The sequence below is a fragment of the Symphalangus syndactylus genome, chromosome 8 (genome assembly GCF_028878055.3).
Source record: "Symphalangus syndactylus isolate Jambi chromosome 8, NHGRI_mSymSyn1-v2.1_pri, whole genome shotgun sequence".
In the NCBI taxonomy this organism is placed as follows: domain Eukaryota; kingdom Metazoa; phylum Chordata; class Mammalia; order Primates; family Hylobatidae; genus Symphalangus; species Symphalangus syndactylus.
The window spans coordinates 136,415,526-136,431,756 of record NC_072430.2 but is presented as its reverse complement, the minus strand read 5'-3'; the positions used below and the strand labels follow the sequence as shown (position 1 = coordinate 136,431,756).

At 42.3% G+C, this 16,231-nt stretch overlaps 1 protein-coding gene and 1 non-coding gene across 3 annotated transcripts in view; one reads left to right on the top strand and one right to left on the bottom strand.

Annotated features, from left to right (window-relative positions):
- PDE6D (phosphodiesterase 6D) overlaps nt 1–16,231 on the top strand; it is a 45,509-nt gene that overhangs the window by 17,495 nt on the left and 11,783 nt on the right. The gene's annotated exons all lie outside the window — the stretch shown is intronic.
- LOC129488942 (U6 spliceosomal RNA) lies at nt 7,024–7,130 on the bottom strand. Its single transcript, XR_008659782.1, has one exon. It is a non-coding gene; the product is annotated as a U6 spliceosomal RNA (small nuclear RNA).

Below are 16,231 nucleotides of genomic sequence, written 5' to 3'. Positions count from 1 at the left end.
TCACCCTCTATTGCTTAGTGTGATTCAACACATATTTGAGTGTCAGTTACATGCTGAGCACTGAGAAGAGAAAGATAAATAATATAGTGTCAGTAGAATTTGACTTGCAAACTAATATATTCATGGTACTCTCTGATAAGTACTATGACACAGGTATAAACAAGTGGCCAGGATAGGAGGTGATGCTGTAACAAACAACACTCTGGAGAATGGAATGTATGGCAGAGACTGGACTCAGTGTCTTCCTCCAGTAAGCCTTGATTTGCCATCTTGACTTCTTCACCTGAGGCATATAGCAATTTGTTATACATGCTGGCCTCCTGGTTGCCTTTGATTTCCTGTTCTTTATCAAACTATCCTTTTTATTGACAGCCTTTCTTATCTTACCATTCTTTGTTGTCCTTTTAACCTATTAATAGCTCATTAGAAAAAAATTAATATTCCCCAGACCTATTTACAAAGCCTAAACTTTCTGTGTTCCTCAGAAATGTGTATGAGGATGGAAGGAGTTTTTGTTGTTTTTGGAGACAGGGTCTCACTCTGTTGCCCAGACTGTAGTGCAGTGGCACAATCTTGCCCTCAGCCTCCCAAGTAGCTGGGATTAAAGGCACACACCACCACATGTAGCTAATTTTTTGTTGTTGTTGAGACACAGTCTCACTATATTGCCCAGGCTGGTATCAAACTCCTGGGTTCAAGTGATCCTTCTACCTTGGCCTCCCAAAGTGCTGGGATTACAAGCTTGAGCCACTACATCTGGCAAGATTTTTTATTGAACACTCACACAGGACTAGACTAAGACCTTGTCAAGAGCAAAAGTCTTATCTTGTTCTTCCTGTTTCCTAGAACAATGCTTCTTAAACTATGGCTGGCAAAGAATCGGGTTTTTACTTCTAATCCTTCATAGACATATTTTTGTAAAATACAGTGAGATTAATTATTAGAAAAATAATATAAAGCCAGGCCTGGTGGCTCAAGCTTGTAATCCCAGCACTTTGGGAGGCTGAAGTGGGAGGATCACTTGAGCCCAGGAATTCAAGACCAGCCTGAGCAACATAGACTCTGTCTCAACAACAACAACAAAAATTAAAAATTATCCAGGCATGGTGGCACATGCCTGTAGTCCCAGCTACTCAGGAGGCTGAAGCAGGAAGATCACTTGAACCCAGAAGTTTGGGGTTACAATGAGCTGTAATCATACCACTACACCCCAGCCTGGGCAACAGAGTGAGACCCTGTCTCTAAAAAAAAAAAAAAAAGTCTTTAAAGAAAAATGACATAAAAGTTTTTAAAAATTATTATTGAAATCAACAAATTATTCTGCTGTATTGTTTTTAAAAATTTTAAAAGAAAACATGTCACAGGGTGGTAGCAAATGGATTCACAGACCAGGACCAGTCTGTGGGCCACATACTGAGTGGTACAGCTGTGGAATCCCCAATACTTGCACCTGATACACAATACCTCAATACATGTTTGTGCAGTAAATACGTGAATGAGACGATTGGAATGATTATAGTAGTAGGCAAGGAAAAAAGGAGAATAGAGGCTCTCTTTGGAGAATTGGAGGGAAATGATTAAGTGAGAAACTCAAGATTACTGCAATAATGCTACCCTCCATGTAAAACAAACTTTTTGTCATCATTCACTCTGAATACTGTTCCTTTGGCTCTCTAGCAAGACAGATAAATACTAATAAATCCTCTGTCTGAATTTCTGCAAAATATAGTTTTGATCTTGCTGAATATGTAGAACTTGCTCTAAATGACTGCACAAAGATGTCAACCTATTTATTTAAAGTTGCTCTCATGAGCAGATCTATAGTCAGCTAGGATTGATTTCAAATATTAAAAACTGCTCTTAGAACCAGTGCATTTTTCCATGTTGCAATATGGAGCATACCACCAAATGCTTTCTCTGCCTGCGATTTTCTTTTTTTTAGTAGAGATGGGGTCTCACTATGTTGCCCAGTCTGGTCTTGAACTCCTGGGCTCAGGTGATCCTCCCAGCTTGGCCTCCCAAAGTGCTGGGATTACAGTGTGAGCCACTGCACCTAAGATCTCTGAGATTTTCTTGTTTCCTCTGTGTCCTCTCAAAAGATTAGCTGAATAGGGTAAGAAATATTTTTATGAAAAACTTTGAAACAAAGAAGCCATCTATCTCCATTAAGATAATTTTGGGTTGCTTACAACACTACAAGTCTTCAGTTCTTAAAACCAAATTGTTAGGCCAGGCACGGTGGCTCACACCTGTAATGCCAGCACTTTGAGAGGCCAAGGCAGGTGGATCACGTGAGGTCAGGAGTTCGAGACCAGCCTGGCCAACAGGGTGAAACCTTGTCCTTACTAAAAATACAAAAATTACCTGGGCATAGTGGTGCCCACCTGTAATCCCAGCTACTCGGGAGGCTGAGGCAGGAGAATCACTTGAGGTCAGGATTTCGAGACCAGCCTGGCCAACAGGGTGAAACCTTGTCCTTACTAAAAATACAAAAATTAGCTGGGCATAGTGGTGCCCACCTGTAATCCCAGCTACTCGGGAGGCTGAGGCAGGAGAATCACTTGAACCCAGGAGGCAGAGGTTGCAGTGAGCTGAGATCGCACTACCGCACTCCAGCCTGGTCGACAGAGCAAGACTGTGTCTTAAAAAAAAAAAAAAAAAAAAAAAAAAAAAAGTGTTAGTCCTTGAATCTGCTTCAGATTTTTAAAAAAATGGTTTCATTCAAGGGATAGAAAAGAGGAGGCCTACTTTTTAATAGCCACACACATAGCTATACTCAATGGAGATCATTATTTTGAAATACTTAAGCTCACAATATTTAAGTGCAACTTACAACAGGGAAGTTTTGTTATCTTAAATGGAATTTTGTTTTCAATGTGGATCAGTACAAATTCAGTAACTCAATACATCATCTTCCTTCTCTACTAAGCATATCCCCAAGAGAACATTGTTAGGAAGGGCAAAAGGGCCATTTCCATGGTATATTTGAGGGATTCTGCTTGCCTTTCTCACCCTCTCATCAGTTCCCTCAGCTCTTCTAGCCCTGGAGGAATGTCGTTACAAAGATACCCAGGACCCTGCAGTTCCCTGGAGCCTTTCTGTTCCCAAGGGTATGTAGTGTGAACAGACCTCTGTCTGAATGTTAGCTCTGTTATTTACCAGCTGTAAGTTCCTGAGAAAGATATTTGACTGGTGGGAGCACCACTATTTTATGTGGGTATGAGTATTAAATAAGATTGAAAAATAAAAAAGAGGGGCTGTTAGCACAGCACGTGACATATATGTTGAAAGTAGGTACTCAAATATTAGCTCTTTTACCCTGCCTCTTCTTTCTTTGAGGACTACCTTTAAACTATGAATATAGCTAGATGCCAGATAAGGCTAGAAATATTGTTCACCTTTTCCCTGGCCTCATGCTGTCTGCAATTAAGTTAAACAAGACTGTTAGAAAGCTAGCCCTGAGAAATGCAAAATAGTTAAGACTTTGTCTGTCTGCATTGATAATGAACCATAGGTTAAGAATTATTGATTTATAGGCCGGGCCTGATGGCTCACGCCTGTAATCCCAGCACTTTGGGAGGCCGAGGCGGGCAGATCACGAGGTCAGGAGATGGAGACCATCCTGGCTAACATGGTGAAACCCCGTCTCTACTAAAAATACAAAAAAATTAGCTAGGTGTGGTGGTGGGCGCCTGTAGTCCCAGCTACTCGGGAGGCTGAGGCAGGAGAATGGCATGAACCTGGGAGGCGGAGCTTGCAGTGAGCCGAGATCGCGCCACTGCAGTCCAACCTGGGCGACAGAGCGAGACTCCATCTCAAAAAAAAAAAAAAAAAGAAGAAGAATTATTGATTTATAGCCATTGTTGGGCTAATACAATCAGTGGGATTTCCGTTTAGCCTTTGGAGATTTTATAGAAATGGTCTCAGAAGAGAGACCACAACCTTAGTCTTAGACTCATTTCTGTTGTCTCCATTCTAATGTATTCATGGACCAAGTTATCAGGCAACACTCTAGCACTTGAATATGGAAGAGATCATCCACTCAACTGGTATTAGATCTGTTACCTGGACATTGTTACGGCTTTATCACCTTTATATAGATTGATGTGGTTCAGTAATTTCTGGAAAGCTTGCCTGAGCTAGAAAATAGTGTCACTAGCCTTGCAGCATGTCCTTTTTGTAAATATGCCTTTTACCCACTAAGGTTATATAAAAAAGATTAAAAATCAAGGGCCCCAAAAGTATATGGGTTTTGACCTGTGGAATACACTAGCAGCATAATCTGATCTGGCATCTTGTATACTGTAGCATTTGGAAATGCCTTTCTAATCTCTTGTGCTAGAGGAACTACTTGTCTTGTACCATGAGTTTAGGGATCATGACTTATTCATCGTATATCCCTCAGTCTCTCCCTGGTACAAACTGGGTATGCAGGATAGTTGGGGGTGTCATATAAAGTTAAAAATCATAGATGTTAGAATCAGGCAGTCAAAAACCAACTTGACCACTTACTGGCTTTGTGACCTTTCAGCAATGAAATGAAGCAAAAACTTACCATCCTCAAACCTGTACAGATTCCTCATCCATGTAAGAGCTATAATAATAATGCCTATTTCATAGGGTTATGTGGATTAATTTATACATGAATAATATTTAAATTATTAGCATACTATCTAGTACTCAGTACATCTTAGCTATCATCATTATACAGTAAATAGATACTGAATGTGAAGACTGTATACATTTCTGCCAAAGTTTCATATACCTAAGCGATGTGTAACACAGATCATGTGACAACAGAATTATTTCCGTATCTTGGTAAAGTCTTCCCCTTACTCTCTTCTATTGATTTAAACAGAAATTTACTTGGATGTGACCCATTTGATAAGGACCAGCTGATAAAGTATACCAGCTGATTCAAATAATTGCTCCAGCTAATTTACATAAAGGTTTTCCTATTTTATTGTTTTTAGAAATTATTTTGGAGGTATAAAAGTCTGGTAGTGACTTATGAATATCTTTACATTAAATGTTTACCTTATTGTTCTAAAAAATACTAAACGTTTCTCATTTCTATGGGAAGGCCTTCAGGAGAAAAACACTTTTTTCCCTGTTTTGAGGGCATTATCTCTAGCCTGCCTGGAAGTTTAGAAATTCTCAGAAGGATATTGCCAAGAAGCCGCAAAGGGATGCCATGTTTGAGCTTCTTGCCATTCTTACTGCTTACAAAGAGAAGCATTTGGGCAGTAGTTCACTGTTTGTTGTTAGTTCCTAAAGCACTGCCATGGGAGACTTATACTCCTGGGGTCTCTTCATGTCCCCAGGAGGGAGTTGATGGAAGATGGTTATTAATCTACACCAACTTCAGTTTATTAGCTTTTCTGCTTCCCAAACATGTTTTTGGCAGAGAAATAGATTCCACAGATCCCTTTATAGTGCTTCTCTATCCCTTTCCAACACTGTAGCCAAGGGTTTATTTTTTCATAACAATGTTATAGACATTTGATCTTTTTCTCTCACTGCCTACTCCTCTTCTCCCCCATGCTTGCTTGCTTTCCTTTGTACACACAAATAATAAGCTCCAATGGCTGTTTTCCCCCTGAAAAATGTGTTATTCCAAACCTTTCCAATCTCTAAAATCTTATTTTCTAGAAATATCTTTTTCCCTTTTTTTCTCCTTAAAATTGCTTTATTTATTTATTTTGAGACAGGGTCTCACTCTGTCACCAGGCTGGAGTGCAATGGCATGAACACAGTTCACTGCAACCTTGACATCTGGGCTAAAGCAATCCTCCCACCTCGGTTTCCCAAGTAGCTGGGACTACAGGCATGCACCATCACGCCCGGCTAATTTTTTTTTTTTTAATAGAGATGAGGTCTCCCTATGTTACCCAGGCTGGTGTCAAACTCCTGGCCTCAAGCAGTCTTCCTGCCTCAGCCTCCCAAAGTGCTGGGACTACAAGCGTGAGCCACAATGCCTGTCCTAGAAACGTCTTTTAATTCCCAACCTCAACCCTTTGTTCATCCACTGGAGACCACCCCTCCCTGTCTGGTGGTATAGAGTATGGGCTTTAGTGGCTATAATTTTTTTCTTTTCACTCTTTATGAGAGTTTTCTTTCCTGGTACCCTAAAGCTACTCAAAGTACGGTCCCTGGGGCAGTAGCATTGGCATCATCTGGGAGCTAGTTAGAAATGCAAAATCTCAGATCCCACCCCAACCTACTGAACCAGAATCTGTATTTTAACAAGATCTCCAGATGACTGGTATGCATATGAAAATTTAAGAAATCCCTGTTGTAAATCACCTTTTGCTCAAGGGTCAGGGATTAGGAGACACTTTGTCATGTCGTGGTTCTCCACCCTGGCTTCAGTGGAATCACTTGGGGAACTGTGAAAAATACTGATGCCTGGGTTCCACCTCCAGAGATTCTAATTGGTCTGAAAGGTCAGGTCCAGGAATCAGGAGTTTTAGAAGTTCCCCAAGTGATTCTAATAGGCAGCCAAGGCTGAGAAGCACTGTTGTACATGATTCTTATAATTTGCCCTAGCTTCTTAGAATACAAGGTATATATAAGTTGATGTGGCCAGATGCAGTGGCTTATGCCTGTAATCCCAGCACTTTGGGAGGCCAAGGTAGGGGCATCACTTGAGCCCAGGAGTTTGAGACCAGCCTGGGCAACATAGTGAGACCTTGTCTCTAAAAAAAAAAAAAATTAGCTGGGGATGCCTGTAATCCTAGCTACTCAGGAGGCCAAGCCAGGAGAATCCCTTGAGCCCAACAGTTTGAAGCTGCAGTAAGCCATGTGCACCACTGCACTATCTATCTACCTATCTGTCTGTCTATCTAAGATGCCATTTTAGACAGACAGACAGACAGGTAGGTAGGTAGATACATAGGCAAGGCTAATGACTAAAAAAAACTTTTACAATGACATTTATTGGGGAGAAGTATATGTGCATTAAAAATTAGAAATATATACATCAAAATATTAAACCCAGTAATCTCTGGGTTATAAGATTACAGTTATTTCTTTTTTGTCCTTTGTTTGCTTTTTTTTTTTTTTAAGGGGCCATGCTTATCTTCTCTGTATCATTCCAATTTTAGTGTATGTGCTGCCAAAGCAAGCACTGTCCTCTATTTTCCAAACTTACTGTAACGGCCATTCCTTTAGTAAAGGAAGTATATGTGTAAATGTAATTTTAAATAACTGATCGCATTATACATGTTTTATAAACTGCTTTTTAATTAAAAAATATTCTTCCTGTTCACATATCAATACATTATGAACATTTTCTCATACCATTAAACATTATTAGATAGGCTTTTGTATTGTTTAAAGTGAATCCTGACCCAGGATAACTGAATTTTTACCTTAATTTTATTTACATACTGATATGGGGTTTTTAAGAAATTGACTGTTTAGCTGGGTGCAGTGGCTCACGCCTGTAACCCCAGTACTTTGGGAGGCTGAGGCGGGCAGATCACCTGAGGTCAGGAGTTTGAGACTAGCCTGGCCAACATGGTGAAACCCTGTCTCTACTAAAAATACAAAAATTAGCTGGGCATGGTGGCACGCTCCTATAATCCCACCCACTGGGGAGGCTGAGGCAGGAGAATTGCTTGAACCTGGGAGGCGGAGGTTGCAGTGAGCCGAGATCATGCCATTGCACTCCAGCCTGGGCAACAAGAGCAAAACTCCATCTAAAGAAAAAATAAATAAATTGTTTAATTCTTGAAATTTTTAGTGTTTGGAAATTGTCCTGGTCCACATGAGGGGACATGTTTAAAAGGAGATGTCTGTTGGGAGGCTGAGGCGGGCAAGTTGCTTGAGCCCAGGAGTTCGAAACCAGCCTGGGCAACATGGCAAAACCCTGTCTCTACTAAATATATAAAAAATTGGCCAGGTGTGGTGGTGCACACCTGTAGCCCCACGTACTCAGTAGGCTGAGATGGGAGGATCACCTGAGCCCAGGAAGTTGAGGCTGCAGTGAGCTGTGATCATACCACTGCACTCCAGCCTGGGCAACGGGAGTGAGACCCTGTCTCAAAAAAGGAAAAGATATCTGGAAGTAAGGTTAGATTAGCCCTTCTCTAAGGCTTTTACAACAATAATCAATTGAATACTATCTTTTTTTTTTTTTTTTTTTCTTTTGGAGCACTTAAACCTAACACATAGAGCTTGACTTCACTTTCTCAGAAGATGCTTCACCACAGGGAATTCTTAATGATGTTTGGATTGCAACCTGTGGCTGGAGTTATATTTCTAAAGTTTCTCTTTGAACCTTTGGTTTAGGCCCAGGTGTGGTGGCTCATGCCTATAATCTCAACACTCTGGGAGGCCAAGGTAGGTGGATCACTTGAGGCCAGGAGATAGAGATCAGCCTAGAACAACAGAGAGAGACCCTGTCTCTCAAAAAAAAAAAAAACCAGGTTTAGTAATTTGCACCCATAGTCCTAGCTACTCAAGAAGCTGAGGTGCGAAGAATCGCTGGCATCTAGGAGTTCAAGGCTGCAATGAGCTTCAGTTGTGCCATTGCACTCCAGCCTAGGTGACAGAGTGAGACCCTGTCTTTAATAAATAAATAAACCAGTCAGGAGATCGAGACCATCCTGGCTAACACGGTGAAAGCCCGTCTCTACTAAAAATACAAAAAAAAATTAGCCGGGCGAGGTGGCGGGGGCCTGTAGTCCCAGCTACGCGGGAGGCTGAGGCAGGAGAATGGCGTGAACCCCGGGGGGCGGAGCCTGCAGTGAGCTGAGATCACGCCACTGCATTCCAGCCTGGGTGAAAGAGCGAGACTCTGTCTCAAAAAAAAAAAAAAAAAAAAAAATACAAAAAACTAGCCAGGCGTGGTTGGAATTGTGCTTCAAGACAACCTATATCTCTTACAGTTTGAGTTTCCTCTGCATTAGTATGTACATTATGATATGGAAAGCTGGAAAATCCTTAGAGCAACATCTTGAAAACTTCAATGGTATCTGATGGCCAAGCTATGTTGTAATCAAAGTCAAGTATGTCTTCTTTCCCAAACCTATGGGAATAAATACAACTCCAACAACTTCAACAAAAGAAACGATCTGCCCCCAAAACTGTTCTGTTCTTGCCCCAGTCTGCTTGCATTATAGGGGAAGATAATAATTTTGCTAATGGTCTCTTTACAATGAAAAGAAAAGAGACATGTTCTTTAATTAGGGAACTTTTATAAAGATGCACAGTAGCTTATTCTGCAGGAGAAAAGCTCTGTCATCACATTTTTAGCTCTTTTAACCATTTCTCTACCAGAATCTGTATATAAAAGTTTCAGAAGTGCAGTTTTTATTTTCAGAGAAATAGGCTTTATATATATAATTTTTTTTTTTTTGAGATGGAGTTTTGCTCTTGTTGCCCAGGCTGGAGTGCAACAACATGGTGGGAGGCAAAAGGCTCTTACATGACAGTGGCAAGAGAAAATGAGGAAGAAGCAAAAGGGGAAACCCCTGATAATCCCATCAAATCTCGTGAGACACACTATCACAAGAAAGACCAGCCCCCATGATTCAATTACCTCCCCCTAAATCCCTCCCACAACACTTGGGAATTCTGGGAGATACAATTCAAGTTGAGATTTTGGTGGGGACATAGCCAAACCCTATCATTCTGCCCCTGGCCTCTCCAAATCTCATGTCCTCACACTTCAAAACCAATCATGCCTTTCCAACAATCCCCCAAAGTCTTAACTCATTTCAACATTAATCCAAATGTCCACAGTCCAAAGTCTCATCTGAGGCCTGGCATGGTAGCTCACGCCTGTAATCCCAGCACTTTGAGAGGCCGAGGCAGCTGGATCACCTGAGGTCAGGAGTTCAAGACCAGCCTGCCCAATATGGCAAAACCCCATCTCTATTAAAAAATACAAAAAACTAGGCCGGGCGCAGTGGCTCACGCCCGTAATCCCAGCACTTTGGGAGGCCGAGGCGGGCGGATCACGAGGTCAGGAGATCGAGACCATCCTGGCTAACACGGTGAAACCCCGTCTCTACTAAAAATACAAAAAAAAATTAGCCGGGCGAGGTGGCGGGCGCCTGTAGTCCCAGCTACACGGGAGGCTGAGGCAGGAGAATGGCGTGAACCCCGGGGGGCGGAGCCTGCAGTGAGCTGAGATCACGCCACTGCATTCCAGCCTGGGTGAAAGAGCGAGACTCTGTCTCAAAAAAAAAAAAAAAAAAAAAAAAAATACAAAAAACTAGCCAGGCGTGGTGGCAGGTGCCTGTAATCCCAGTTGCTTGAGATGCTGAGGCAGAAGAATCACTTGAACCTGGGAGGCAGAGATTGCAGTGAGCTGAGATCACACCACTGCACTCCAGCCTGGGCAACAGAGTGAGACTCCATCTAAAAAAAAATAAAACAGAGTGAGACTCCATCTCAAAAAAAAAAAGTCTCATCTGAGACTTTGCCTTGCCTTGGCAAGTCCCATCCGCCTATGAGCCTGTAAAATCAAAAGCAAACTAGTTACTTCCTAGATACAGTGGGGGTACAGGTATTGAGTAAATACAGCCATTCCAAATGGGAGAAATTGGCCAAAACAAAGGGGTTACAGGGCCCATGCAAATCCGAAATCCAGCGGGGCAGTCACATTTTAAGGCTCTAAAATGAGCTCCTTTGACTCCAGGTCTCAAACAGGTCACAGTGATGCAAGAGGCAGGTTCCCATGGTCTGGGGCAGCTCCACCCCTATGGCTTTGCAGGGTACAGCCTCCCTCCTGCCTGCTTTCACCAGCTGGTGTTGAGTGTCTGCAGCTTTTCCAGGTGCATGGTGCAAGTTGTTGGTGGATCTACCATTCTGGGGTCTGGAGGAGAGTGGACCTCTTCTCGCAGCTCCACTAGGCAGTGCCCCAGTAGGGACTCTGTGTGGGGGCTCCGACCCCACATTTCCCTTACTCACTGCCCTAGCTGAGGCGCTTTATGAGGGCCCTGCCTCTGTAGCAAACTTTTGTCTGGGCATCCAGGCGTTTCCATACATCTAAACTCCAGGCGGAGGTTCCCAAACCTCAATTCTTGACTTCTGTGCACCCGCACGCTCAACAGCACATGGAAGCTGCCAAGGCTTGGGGCTTCCACCCTCTGAAGCCACAGCCCAAGCTGTACATTGGCCCCCTTTAGCCACAGCTGGAGCAGCTGGGACACGGCACCAAGTGGCTGCACACAGCATGGGGAACCTGGGCCCAGCCCATGAAACCACTTTTTCCTCCTGGGCCTCTGGGTCCTTGATGGGAGGGGCTTCAGGGAAGTTATCTGATGTGGCCTTGAGACACATTCCCCGTGGTCTTGGGGATTAACATTAGGCTCCTTGCTGCTTATGCAAATTTCTGCAGCTGGCTTGAATTTCTCCCCAGAAAATTGGTTTTTCTTTTCTATCACATAGGCTGCAAATTTTCCAAACTTTTATGCTCTGCTTTCCTTATAAAACTGAATGCCTTTAACAGCACCCAAGTTATCTCTTAAATGCTTTGCTGCTTAGAAATTTCTTCCACCAGATACCCTAAACCTCTCTCAAGTTCAAAGTTCCAGAAATCTCTAGGGCACGGGCAAAATGCCACCAGTATCTTTGCTAAAACATAACAAGAGTCACCTTTGCTCCAGTTCCCAACAAGTTCCTCATCTCCATCTGAATCTTATTGTCCATATTGCTATCAGCATTTTGGGCAAAGCCATTCAACAAGTCTCTAGGAAGTTCCAAACTTTCCCACATTTTCCTGTCTTCTTCTGAGCCCTTCAAACTGTTCCAACCTCTGCCTGTTACCCAGTTTCAAAGTTGCTTCCACATTTTCAGTTATCTTTTCAGCAACGCCCCAATCTACTGGTAGCAATTTACTGTATTAGTTTGTTTTCATGCTGCTGATAAAGACATACTCGAAACTGGGAACAAAAAAAAAAAGCTTTAATTGGACTTACAGTTCCACATGGTTGGGGAGGCCTCAGAATCATGGTGGGAGGTGAAAGCCTCTTCTTACATAGTGGCGGCAAGAGAAAATAAGGAAGAAGCAATAGTGCATTCAGAACCCATTGTGGACTCAGTGTTCCCAAGAACCTCTCAGGGGAGGTGCCACTGACACCAGGACCTGAGGCTGTGAAGAATAAGGTCAGGAGTATTCAGGCTGCTTGGCACAGGTGAGAAGAGGTATTAGTGTATTGGAGAAAGAGGTAAGAGGCTTTTGTGCCTAGGGCATAGTGATTGAGGGGCCTTGTAGACCATGGAAAGAACTCGATTTTTTTAAGTGCAGAGGAAAGCCGGGGATTGACATCTAACTTTCAGTTTTAAAAGACCCTTTCCTTCTATGAAGAGAATGGAGAAGGAGGCAAGAATAGAAGCAAGGAAAACCAGTCAGAATGCTAGATGGGAGACAATAAAGAATTAATTGTCATTGATAATAATAATAGCTAACACATGGCTTACTAATGCCAAGGACTGTTCTAGCACATTTTATGAACCAGCTCATTTAAATGTGCTCTCCAGTTAGCACACTCTTTCATTCTTAAAAGTATCATAGGTCGGGTGCAGTGGCTCACGCCTGTAATCCCAGCACTCTGGGAGGATGAGGCAGGCACATCACCTGAGGTCAGGAGTTCAAGACCAGCCTGGCCAACATGGTGAAACCCTGTCTCTACTAAAAATACAAAAATTAGCCGGATGTGATGGCACATGCCTGTAATCCCAGCTACTCAGGAGGCTAAGACAAGAGAATCGCTTGAACCCGGGAGGCGGAGGTTGCAGTGAGCTGATATTGTACCACTGCACTCTGGCCTGGGAAACGAGCGAAATTCCATCTCAAAAGAAAAAAAGTATCATCGTTTGGATGATAAATTACACGAAACTATGAACCAGCCAACTAACATTTTCAGAGGAGCTTAACACTTGAAATACTTAGTCTTCCTCCTGTGCTCATCAATTTCAAACTGTCTTATGAAACTCACTAACCCAGACAGCTGTACAATATTAAAGCAGGAAGAAAACTGTATGGGATCTCATCTCCAAATTTTCGGAGACTTCCTTTTTGTTGCCTTCTGTCCTGGCTCTGTCTCTTGGTTCTGAGTTGTATGTGGGCCTTTCTGTGTTTTTTCTCAGTCTTTTTTTCCCCTTCACTCCGTCCCTGTGTCTCTCCTGTGTGTGTCCCCCCATGTTTCTTTTCTCTTTCTGCTTTTTGTCTTCCCATTCCCTCTCACTCTCTATTCTCTTACCCTGATTTCTCTTTCTTCCTCCTTCAACTGGCCAGTGAGGTACGGGCATGTAGTGTGGATCTGTTTATTATGTAAAAAATGATGTTGACTATTTCCATTTAAAACTAATCAAGTCTCAGAACCAGTGTACTCATTCCAAAATACTCCTAGATGATTGTTACAAACTAGTTTTAACAGGGGTGTCCAATCTTTTCGCTTCCCTGGGCCACATTGGAAGAAGAATTATCTTGGAGCACACGTAAAATACACTAATGGGCCAGGCATCATGGCTCACGCCTGTAATCCCAGCACTTTGGGAGACCGAGGCAGGTGGATTGCTTGAGGTCAGGAGTTTGAGACCAGCCTGGACAACATAGTGAAACCCTGTCTCGACTAAAAATACAAAAAATTAGCCGGGCATGGGGGTAGGCACCTGTAATCCCAGCTACTCAGGATGCTGAGGCAGGAGAATTGCTTGAACCTGGGATGTGGAGGTTGCAGTGAGCCGAGATTGCACCACTGCACTCCAGCCTGGGCAACAGATTGAGACTCCATCTCAAAAATAAAATAAAGTAAAAATTAAAAAATAAAATACACTGACGATAGCTGATGAACTAAAAAATAAATAAAAAAGTTTTAAGAAAGTTTACAAATTTGTGTTGGGCCACATGCAGCCCAGAGGCCATGGGTTGGACAAGCTTTGTTCAAATCATTTTATTATCCAGTTTTCTACTTTCACATCTCTCAAGGAAATTTACCCAGTACCCCATTCATCTAACTGATCTCTTCTGATCCCCAATCCTGCCCTTCCCATTCTACCACCCACCTCCTTCACTGCCTTCTATACCTCAAGTCTGCCCCCAGCTACTGCACCAGACTGCATCTAAATCACACCAGGTCACAACTATTCTGTAAGACACAAGAGGATTTGTGTAACCTGTGTTGAGCCAAGTGTCACCCATTCTTCCATAATATTTATGGAATATTTACTTCCTTTTTTACCTTTCCTAACGCTTAATACTTTGCAAACTATTGGTTTCGTTCTGAAGCTTATTTTTAAGATATTCTTATTTCACATACGAAAGTGCTTCTTTATGTTTGCCTGGTTCCAAATTAGAGGGTACCAGGGCCCGATCTCTTCTAAGCAGGAGGCTTCCCATAGGAAAGGAATGTTCCTTTGTGCTCATCCTTCACATAAATCACCAGGGAGCTTTTAAATGAACAAAGACCTGGCTGACCCAGAGGGTAGAACTTATAAATAGTACTTCAGCCACTCCTTTAAAGCCTGTCCACCTAATCCTCCTCTCAAGATTGGAAGTGACTTGACCTTTGAGTCTTAAAACTCGGGCTCTTTTTCTCTAAAAAATCTGGTTAGCAATAAGCTGTTAAAACAAATATGTTTTTAGCCAGATGATGACCAATCATCAAAGCTTCCCTTTCATTTCTAGCATTTTTTGCCAAATGTTTCCTCTTTTTTTTTTTTTTTTGGCTCCTCAGAAGTCAACTTGAATTTTCTTCTTTTGAGGACCAGCTTTTCTCATTGTTATTATTTTAAGACATCTACCTTAATAACTTTTATTTCTCCTTACTAATAGACTGTTATGGATTTCCATTTTATAAAGTTGTTCCCAAATTGCAGCATTTCTACCATAAACTAAGGGCTTCCTTTTCACCCCTAAAATTACTGAACTTAGAGGGGCCTTCAATGGCCTCAATCCCAACATCCTTGGATGGAGCTCTCTTTGTATTTCTCTAATGCTATATTGAGGATAAAGTCTTACAAAACTTGTTAAGGATTAAAACGTGCAAGGATTATAAAATGAAGCACATGATATAGATACTGGTAGATAATTTTCCAGATTAGGGCACATGCAGGAAGTACATAGTTATTGAACTGGCCAAACATACAAATATATTTTATAGAATATATTTTTATGTGATTCCCAAAAAGATAAGCAATTAGGGCTGGGCACGGTGGCTCACGCCTGTAATCCCAGCATTTTGGGAGGCTGAGGCAGGCAGATCACCTGAGGTTGGGAGTTCGAGACCAGCCTGACCAACATGGAGAAACCCCATCGCTACTAAAAATACAAAATTAGCTGGGCATGGTGGCGCATGCCTGTAATCCCAACTACTCAGGAGGCTGAGGCAGGAGAATCACTTGAATCCGGGAGGCAGAGGTTGTGGTGAGCCGAGATCGTGCCATTGCACTCCAGTCTGGGCAACAAGAGCAAAACTCCGTCTCCAAAAAAAAAAAAAAAAAAAGCAATTAAGTCCTTAACCTGATTATTTACAGAGAAAAGACATTCATGTTGTGGAAATCAACCATGTATTTTTAGCTACTTCTCTCCCTTGAAATAAGAGGAGCTTAAATTTACTATTCACTAAATACCAGATAGAAGACTAATTTAAAACGTCTTTCTTTTTTATCATTTAATATATAGATTGAAGAGTAAGTCCTGGCCCCAGGCTTTGCTTTTCTGACCTCTGCCGGTCACAGTAGTGCTTTTTCTGGAAGTTCAGTCTGCTCCAGCTGCAGCTTTGTGCAGGGACCCTTCGGGACTTTTCTAGTTTTGCTAGAATGCCCCACCTGCCTGTGAGCCTGGAACTGTAGAAGTCATTTTAGTTTTGTTTAGTCTTATTGTTTAATTTAAGAAAGTCTGATGTCCATGTTGCCGTAGTGGGTACATAGGACATTATCTGCTGTAAAAGAATGAAAAGCTTGTTCAGAGCAGGTCGAATGAGGACTATGTCTTCAGAAAACCTTGGGCTTAGCTGCCTGGGACAGTTTAGATCTGAGCTCAGAGGGGATTGATAGAGCAGTAGTATCTGTTGTTTTCCTTCTGCAGTTGGGAAGCTTTCTCTTAGCATATAGAGACCCTGGGATGTGTGAGCATATTTATGGTAATTATAATTGTGAGACATGACCTAAGCAAGTATGTGAACGTGCTTTTGAATTTAGTTGTTTAAAAAAAAAAAAGTGGAGTTTGAAAATATGAACCAGAGGAAGGCAGGTCACACGGGTGGAGAGGAAC